The sequence below is a fragment of the Amblyomma mixtum genome, chromosome 3, assembly GCF_055824585.1.
Source record: "Amblyomma mixtum isolate Tamu chromosome 3, ASM5582458v1, whole genome shotgun sequence".
Lineage (NCBI taxonomy): Eukaryota > Metazoa > Arthropoda > Arachnida > Ixodida > Ixodidae > Amblyomma > Amblyomma mixtum.
The window spans coordinates 433,510,659-433,520,356 of NC_143014.1; positions in this window are offsets into that span (position 1 = coordinate 433,510,659).

Genomic DNA, 9,698 nt, shown 5'->3' on the forward strand with positions numbered 1-9,698 from the left:
GCTGAACTGCGTGGGACATCAAACAGACGGGACTGGAAAGTATACTAACCAGTGCTATTGCGGTCGCATCACTGAGCGCAGCCACGCGGAAGCCGCATGTAATTACTCCCCGTTTTTGTTATCCAGTAGTTCGGCGCAAGAGAGACTGGACCTGAAGTGTGGAATCAAAAGTGTTCGTGTTGCTCGCTGTGTCGCTTTACCAAGTTTCTAACTGTCCTCTGCCCCTCATATCTCCGGAAGAGCCATTTTACAAAGCTCGCATTTGGTTGTGTCCTTTCGCTGTCTGTTCTCTTTTTCCTGCATTTCAGCGTGTCTCTTAACGGCCCTGACCTTGCCGCTCTTCCACTCGACGCCTTGCGTATTCGTAGTACGACAAGCCCGCATCAGGTGGCGCAACACTCGGCAGCCCGATTCATTTCCTCCTGTTGCCGGACACTTTTCTCGCCTTCACTCGCAGTTCAGCGTGCGCTGACCGGGAAAAAATCGCCGCGCTCACTATTCACTAACGCTGTTCCTTTGCTTAGAGGAGGTGCCATTTTCATCTAACAAGTTTAATAGACCGATTTCACAAGCAGTTGCGCTACGCCACCGCCGCCGCGATGCACTCTGGGAGTTGTGGTACTCCGGCCGGCGGCCGCGTCAGCGCGGTGCGTGGCGCAGCGCGAGAAGCAGCCGTTTGCGTCGCCACACGGTGTTTCTCTGCGTGAATGCTGTATTTGCGGGACAAGTGCGTTCACCTGAGGAGTGTCGTGAGCACCGACAACTGTGCGAAGCAGAGCGTCCCGGATTTTCCGTTTTCTAGAAGAGAAAAAGTAGCCAAGACATTGCGTAGAAGCTGTTCACGAGATGCAGCTGAAGAAGTGCTGTTCAGTACATTTAGCAGTACTGTCCCTGTTGATCAGTGCACAATGACAAATGGCAAATTTTCAAGTTCTGAACTGTATTAAATGCCTTTTACGCGGCTCTCAGCTTTGAGGCAGTCCCTTAAATTGTTAAAAAGAAGGCAATCGGATTTGCCTTCGTGCTGCGTCGTCAAGCCTTCTTTGCAGCGATTTCTGCCAGGTGCAAGGTTGTAAGGGAACAAGTGTGCTAAGATTTATTGTTACATTCAGGAATCCACAATGTTAGCTTGATGCACGTATTCACTCCTGATGTCTCGAGCTCCCATACTAGCGATAATGCTTTCTTTATTTCACGGAATGAGAAAGCGAGGCTATAAAACTGTCGAAATGTGGAATAATTTCCATCGTTTTGTTGCTCACTGGTCGTAGAGTATACATGGTATTCCAGTAACAGCCACATGCCATTTATGCCGGGATATCATCCACATTTTGCCCGTTGTTTTGGATAAAGAAGGCCATCTAGTGTTTACCAATCAGTCAACCTGTTCAGACTCGTACTACGAAAATAGCGAAAGTGAGTCGTACGGGAGACGCCCTGGCAGAAGATTATGTTAACCGAAATAAAAAGTAATTAGTGTATCAATAATCAAAATAAAACTATTCGTCACGAAATTAAAATTCCCTAAACCCTAATTAGGCGTACTCAAAAGCTCTACTGAACACAAGCATTTGTCACATCTCCATTTAGAAAAACGGCATAGCTCGCTCGAATCGCTCACCTTTCCTGCTGGTGACCCGCCGAGCACGTCGTGAATACATGTATGTGTTTACGTGAATAAGAGAAAAACAATCGCATGGCCGGTTTTGATCAAGGGCTATGATGAAAAAATAAAGGCAACAAACGCTGTGTGACACGTCTATAGCGAATGCCTAGATGAATACAGCGAATACTGAAACAGCAAAATGAGGTGGCAAGAAATGTAAATACTGTCTGAAGACGTTAATTAAATCGCGTGCATCGCTATGCGTTCAAATGTTCTGCTGACAAAATTAACGAAAGCGGCGGTCAAGCGCGTTTTTATCGCCACCGGCAGCATTTTCCAAAGCAAGGTTCGAGGAACAAACGCAGCCTCGCCACCGCGGCCACTCCACTTCATGCGGCAACTGTTCCTACCGCGATTAGCATTGCACCCCTCGAAACTCCGCCGTGGAGCCTCTGTTTCCTTTATAGAGCTCAACACAATAAACGAAACGGCGGAGAGCTACTGCGGCCGGGTATAATGCCAGTCAGGGCGCAAAGTAATGTAGGCTGTCGTGCAGACGACGCCACGAGGACTACAGCCAAGATGGCGGCTGGCTACTTCCGGTAAACGCGCGCATGCGCAGTAGGCTTTGTGAAATCGGTCTATTTTGGGGTAAAAAAACCGAATAAGCCTTATATCCCGGGCTATAACGGTTCGGACAACCAGTGTGCTGCGTTATAATCCGGCAAGGAGCGCTTTGCCTAAAGACAGTGATGGCATTTGCGGCCATCGTGCTCGGAAGGATCACCGCCGAGGAAGAAGCCGTACCTCCTCGAGCTGCTTATCATACACATGCGTCGCAGGTAATACTTTTTCGCGTTTTTCTCATTGTTTCTTAGAAAAAACAAAAAATAAACGCGCCTTATTGTTGTAAACACGGAGAAACGTTTCTTCACCTCCCGAAGGTTGTTCTCGAGTTGAGCGCGTGAAGATTAAAGGAGGTAAGGGGTGTCGAGAGGATGCTTCTTGAGCGTCTGGAATGGAGTGTGACGATGACTGAATCCGTGAAAGTTTCTGCGCAGTTTGTTGTGTTGGCCTCGGCGCGAAGAAAATAAAGTTGTCTCACCATCAAAATGTTGTGTTTGAAATCTTCACTAAAGTCAGTTACTGCTCGAAAAAAAAAAAAATCAGCGTAACTTAACCCTTATGTTTCATCCTTCGAAAAGTTACCCTCGGCCCGGTGGCTTCAGTCTTGTGGCTGAACTTCCTTCGTCTTCTTTTTACTTTTCCTACTCATATTTTGTGCAAAATGGCGCGTTGGTTCCTGCCTTGCTCATTTACTTTTGTAGGCGAATCTTTCACCTGCTATGATAGCGTGATCGCAGATCCGGTTCATGAGAGGGAAATAACTAGAATAAGAATGGGGTGGAGCGCATAAGGCAGGTTCTCTCTGATCATGAATGGTAGTTTACCAATATCCCTCAAGAGAAAAGTATACAACAGCTGTATCTTACCGGTACTTATCTATGGGGCAGAAACGTGGAGGCTAACAAAGAGGGTTCAGCTTAAGTTAAGAACAACGCAGCGAGCTATGGAAAGGAAAATGATAGGTGTAACGTTCAGAGATCGGAAGAGGGCGGAGTGGGTGAGGGAACAAAGGCGGGTTAATGACATCTTAGTTGAAATCAAAAGGAAGAAATGGGCTTGGGGCAGGGCATGTAATGCGAAGGCAAGATAACCGCTGGTCGTTAAGGGTAACGGAGTGGATTCCAAGAGAAGGCAAACGTAGCAGGGGACGGCAGAAAGTTAGGTGGGCGGATGAGATTAAGAGGTTTGGGGGGTACAGTGGCCGCAACTGGCAAAGGGCAGGGTTAATTGGAGAGAAATGGGAGAGGCCGCTGCCCTGCAGTGGGTGTATTCAGGCTGATGATGATGATGATGATAGCGTGGTGCTAAACCTCAGCTGACAGAAGTTCCAGATACGCTGTAACAAAATGTCCTGGAAAGGTGCAGTGATCGCTCACCTACCGTCCATCCCGCCCAAGCCTCAGTAATGGGACACCCTTCAGGCGATATCTTATCGCCCTATTCCACGCGATATGCACCGGGTAAGGAACAAAGACCAAGTTTCTTACTTCGACCATCCCTCCACCGGACCAAATTAGAGTCACTAGAAGTTATTCCAGAGTACCGCGGTCCTCCTCTACTCGCCATCAGATTAGGAAGGAATATTGCTACTGCTTATTCCGAGCGTTTTCAGCGCAGCAATAGCCATTTTTCTGCGCAGTGTATCTGTATCCGCAGTGTCGTTATTATAAGCGGAAACTTAAACACCATCGTGGCGTACCCAACTTCGATGATATAGTGAGCGCTAAGAAGAAACGGGGGAAAAATGGCTGGGGTTCAATGTAGCTTGAACTAGTTATACGAGCGAAAGCTCTGTTATGCACGGTCTCCATTGTATGCAATCAAATGTCAAGGTAAATGGTCAAGGTCAAGGGTGAAGGTCAAGTTTAGATACTCAATGGTCGTAGTCAAATGATCACGTGATCATAGTGCGATATCTTTGGCTATGCCACTACGCAGTTAAATTCGGTTTGACCTTGTGAGGCATTGAAGGTCATTGTCGATGTGGTGCCCACTGTCTCAAATTAAATGTCAAGGTCAAAGGTCAAGGCCAGATGCGCAATGATTATAGTCATATGATCACGTGGTCATACTACCATAGCTTGGTCCATGCCACCACGCAGTTAAATTCGGTTTGACCTTGTGAGGCATTGGAGGTCATTGTCGATGTGGTGCCCACTGTCTGAAATGAAATGTAAAGGTAAAGGTCAGGTACCCAATGGCTATAGTCATATGATCACGTGGTCATACTATCATAGCTTGGGCCATACTATCACGCAGTTAATTTCGGTTTGACCTTGCGAGACTTTGAAGGTCATTGTCTCGTCCACATCCAAATCGGAAGTTGTGCCCCGAGGAGAAGAGCTCTCGTTCTAACAGTATTTGAACCTCGTTTAAGCAGTACCCTGCGCATCTAACCCAGAGGCGCTGGAAGGGCGCCGCTCTGAATAAATTCCCTTCGAAAGCTAGTGCTCGCTGTTCTGGCTGCACTGGCCTGTGCAGCCATATAGCCTCCGTAGTCTGTGGCGGGTAGAAAACGAATTGGGTACTGTGAAAATTTTCCAAGCGACTACGAAAAAGTACTACTCACTGAGCGAACGGAGTACTCTCAGGTTAGAAAGAATTCACCGCAGCTCTGCGATAAGGCAGCTGTGCACTCAACACCGTGCTGGTTCGGTCGAGAAAATGAAACAGCTGCTCGTCGTTAAATAAATACGAACAAAAAGGCGGCTGCGCTTCGTAGCAAGAACGAAATACTGGCTGCATTCCGCTGTATACTAGGCGAGGATACTGCGAACGTGAAGGAAAAAGGCACGTTTAAGCTTCATGTTCGTTATTTTTTGTGCTCGCGCGACGGTTTTGCAATGAACGCCAACGGCAATGCCAGATACATGGAAGTGCGCATACCCTTTAGGAACTTTCACATTCTGCCTAAATATCAGAGCGCAGCTCTTAGGTCGAAAACGATAAAATGGGTGCTGTCAGCAGAACTGAAACACCTGTGACCAGGCCGCGTTCAGTGCGGAAAACAGCCGGCGCACAGTTCCCGGTAGCTACACGCAGGCCGAAACAAAGCTCTCCGGTAAGCGCGGGCGGCGGGGGTACCAAGGTATGATACAGACTATACGTTTGCGACGAAGCAGCTGCAAAGCATTTTGCGCCTGAATGTCGCCATGAATAGACGCAAGGTCGTCCGGCTATCGCTGTGTTGTTCTCGGCTGCAATTATAGTATCGGAAGCGCAAAAAAAAAAATGGCTGGGGTTAAACGTGGCTTGAACCTAGTTACACGAGCGAAAGCTTTGTTAAACATGGTCTTCACTGTCTCAAATCAGATGTCAAGGTCAGGAGACAAGGTCAGGTACCCAGTGGTCATAGCCATATGATCGCGTGGTCATACCGTTACGAAGTGGCAAGCCTAGGAAAAGGACGACATGATCACCGATGATAATATTGCCACGTATTATTGCAGTGTGTGTTCGTTCACGCTCAAGGCTGCAGGAAAGGGTTGTTATCACTTTTGTTCGTGACGCGAGAAGCGACCGGACTAACCTCGATTGTTCACAGCCATGAACAGCTGCATCTACTTGTTTCTAGATTACTCTAGATGATGCCGACCTGTTATCTCGAAGTTTCCTTGCCGGCTTTAAATTGAGCGATGCCGCGAGCAGCGGACATTCGTAGTTCGACGATTGACAAGCACGCTTGTTGCTTACGCCGCCACCAAGTGATTCAGTTATTTTGCGGGCGCAAGTCAGCCCAAATAAAGAGCTTCGTTTGCAAGTCTTTCTGGTGTCTTCCTGACCGCTGGACTGCCGTCACTACAACGTGACAGCTGGTGTACGGCAGGAAGCCCACGACAACACTCGACGCAATGCTCCCGCACGTTTCCGACGAAGACAACCTCGACGTCGCTGCCTACCTTCATCGCGCCGAGGAAGCCCGAAGACTTGCGCGGCTTCGCATTCAAGACCAGCAGCACACCGACGCCCGACGCTACAATCTGCGCCGGCGAGACACGCATTACAAGCCAGGTGATCGTGTTTGGATATGGACGCCAGTTCGCCGCCGTGGATTGAGTGAAAAGTTGCTGCGACGCTACTTTGGCCCGTACAAGGTTCTCCGTCGCATCGGTGACCTCGACTACGAAGTCATCCCCGACGGCACGACAGCATCTCAGCGACGCCGCACACGCCCGGAAGTCGTACATGTCGTACGCCTGAAGCCATATTATGAACGCTAAAGGACTGGAAGTTTTCATTGTCCGTGTTTATTTTCATTTTAAAGCATCGAGACGATGCTTCTTTGGAAGGGGGGTAATGCCACGTATTATTGCAGTGCGTGTTCGTTCACGCTCAAGGCTGCAGGAAAGGGTTGTTATCACTTTTGTTCTCTTGTAATAAAAACAGCGCAAGGACACAGGACGAGAACGGAGAGTAGACACACACGGCGCTGACTTGCAACTAAGTTTATTGGAAAAACACGCTGCTTTTCTAGGCAGGGCGTCAAGAAAGCGCGCGCATGCGCTTTGTCAAAGATACACTTATCGGGTAATAAAATGTCTCCTAAAGGCACGTGTGATTATCGGTGCTAACCACTGTTTAGCAACTTCATTTCCTTAGAGGACAATGCTACTGAAGGCTGGCTGACACATCTGTTTCCTTTCCTCAAGATATGAAATGCCTCTGCTACTTCCCTCGTGCTACGATCGTTATGTATGAACAAGATTTTGAACAGCGCCGTGTGTGTCTACTCTCCGTTCTCGTCCTGTGTCCTTGCGCTGTTTTTATTACAAGATGCTTAACCAACTCGCCCAAACTGCCATTTTACTACACTTTTGTTCGTGACGCGAGAAGCGACCGGACTAACCTCGATTGTTCACAGCCATGAACAGCTGCATCTACTTGTTTCTAGATTACTCTAGATGATGCCGACCTGTCATCTCGAAGTTTCCTTGCCGGCTTTAAATTGAGCGATGCCGCGAGCAGCGGACATTCGTAGTTCGACGATTGACAAGCACGCTTGTTGCTTACGCCGCCACCAAGTGATTCAGTTATTTTGCGGGCGCAAGTCAGCCCAAATAAAGAGCTTCGTTTGCAAGTCTTTCTGGTGTCTTCCTGACCGCTGGACTGCCGTCACTACAACGTGACAATATGATCTAATGGCCGCTGGCGTAGCGCGAGAGCTCCGTCCCGCGCCACTGCCAGCTTCGTCGTCTTCGTCACATTACCCGGGGCCACCGAGCGATCGTTCCGATCGTGAATAGAAGGAGACATCGACGAAGGGACGCGCGATACGGTGATGGGCCTCAAAGGCAGAACAGAAATGTCTTCGCAACAATACCACTATAGCTTAGGCCATACCACCACGAATTTCGGTTTGATCTTGTGAGACATTGAAGGGCATAGACGATGTGGTGCCCGCTGTCTCAAATCAAATGTCAAGGTCAAAGGTCAAGGACGGGTACCCAGCGGTCAGTCGTATGATCATGCGGTCACACTACCATAGCTTGGGCCATAACACCACGCAGTTAAGTTCGGTTTGCCCTTGTGAGGCATTGAAGGTCATTGTCTAATCCACATCGAAATCGGGAGTTGTACCCCGAGGAATAGAGCTCTCGTTCTAAAATTACCTTGAAGTTCATGCGAACTGCATCAACAGATGCGGCATGTGTATAAGTGCGAGCTGTTTCAGTTGCAACGCTTTTCATCCGGCGAAGACAAACGGCGTCATTGGATTGCAAGACCCAACCTAAAAGGTTCAGTCCCGTGTATGCCATGTCGCATGCTCTGAAAACGTTGTTGATGGGTACGGACAGCCAAACATTTAAAACCGATCCATAAGCAGGGATGTAAATGGCAGATACCGGCAGCAAAGGCTTACTGGGTGACGGTTTGCGGGAAAACATTTCGACGCAGTCGCCTGATCAAATATTGTGAAGGCATGGCAGGATATATGGCCTCCATCCGCTCGTAAGGGTATACTTGCTTCATTGGCTGTCAACTTTATATATAGCGAGGCAGTGCCACAATGTTTTTGTTTTTTTTCCCGAGAAGACGCGCTCGCTAAAATTATGTAGCCGATAGCACTTGTGAAAGTGGCGATATGAACAGCAGCCATTCCCAGAAATACGCGTATTTATCTACATCAAATGCACGAGAAAATGATGGTACATAAAAGCAACTGTCGCTCAGGTCATAAATGGCACGACAAATATCGTGAGAATTCCATGCCTTAGACATTCGAACACTGAACTCCGCCGAGTGTATGCCTAATCGGCGTATTCACCAAATTTATTGAGTCTATCATTACGCTTAAAACAGCCGTAAAGGCATGACTAGCTTCGTTAGCTTCAAATGTCCGAACTGCTACTGTATACAGCCGATCTGTAAACTCGGGCAGCTACCGCGAAAATTAGATTAACAGCTGCTCTGCATCGTTCGATTAACCGCCTCGGGGCCAGCGATACGCCACCCTCTCTTTTCACCATGTATGCAGGTTACTGAGAACTCCTGGCCAGATTCACGCCCGATAACGGAGTTCAAGATTCTTGTACTATGGCCGCGGCCTACACGACAGACTGTGACTTTGCCGAAGCCTTTTCGCCTTCTGCTTTTTCTCATCTCTGTTTTTCTCTTTCACCTTTATATCCCCTAATCCTTTTCTCCCAGTGCAGGGTATCAAACTGGTTTCATCTAAACCGGTTAACCTCCCTGCCTTTCCTCGTCCTCCTCCTGGTCAGATTTTTGCTTCCTTATGATGTCAGTCGTACGGATGACGTTGGAATCACATCCGGCCACATCATAGCCGGCGTTCAGCTCAATCTTGTCATAACCACAGGTGGCGTCACGAAAGGCTATAAAGCTAAGATGGCGGCATGGACCCTTCCAGTAAGCGCGCGCATGCGCAGTGCGTTTCGTGAAATCGGTCCATCAGGAACAAGAGGCGGCACTGCACGCTATAAAATGTTAACAACGCCCATTTACAAAGTGGCACGACGTTTCTGTGCCGGAAATCCTGTCCCCCCCCCCCTTTCCAACGTCGGTTCCGAGGCCACGAATGACGCGTTGTGCACTCAGATTCGTGTTCGCGCTAGCTACACGGAGTCGAAACGCGACTGCGGCTTTCTGTTGCGCCACACAGCGGATACGCTGGATTTTACTGATTTAGTTGGATATACAGTTGGCCAATGTCACGGCCCAATTAGGAGGCGTTTCATGTAAGCATACACAAAATGAAAAAGAACACAACGCGAGAAGTGAAGAGATAGGAAACACAATGTTCAGAAAAGAAAATTGAACATTACGACCGTACCGCTCACTGAGGCATTAAAAGGCAACAACATGCATCTCTCACATGGTAGGAATGAGATTGCGTGACAAAATTGCTCTTCTTGCAATGTAACAGGATGAACTATAGCGTGGGTTCTTGTTTGCACAGTTTGGCTGTTTCGTGGAATCTACCTGACACTGAAGAAATGGCGTCTTA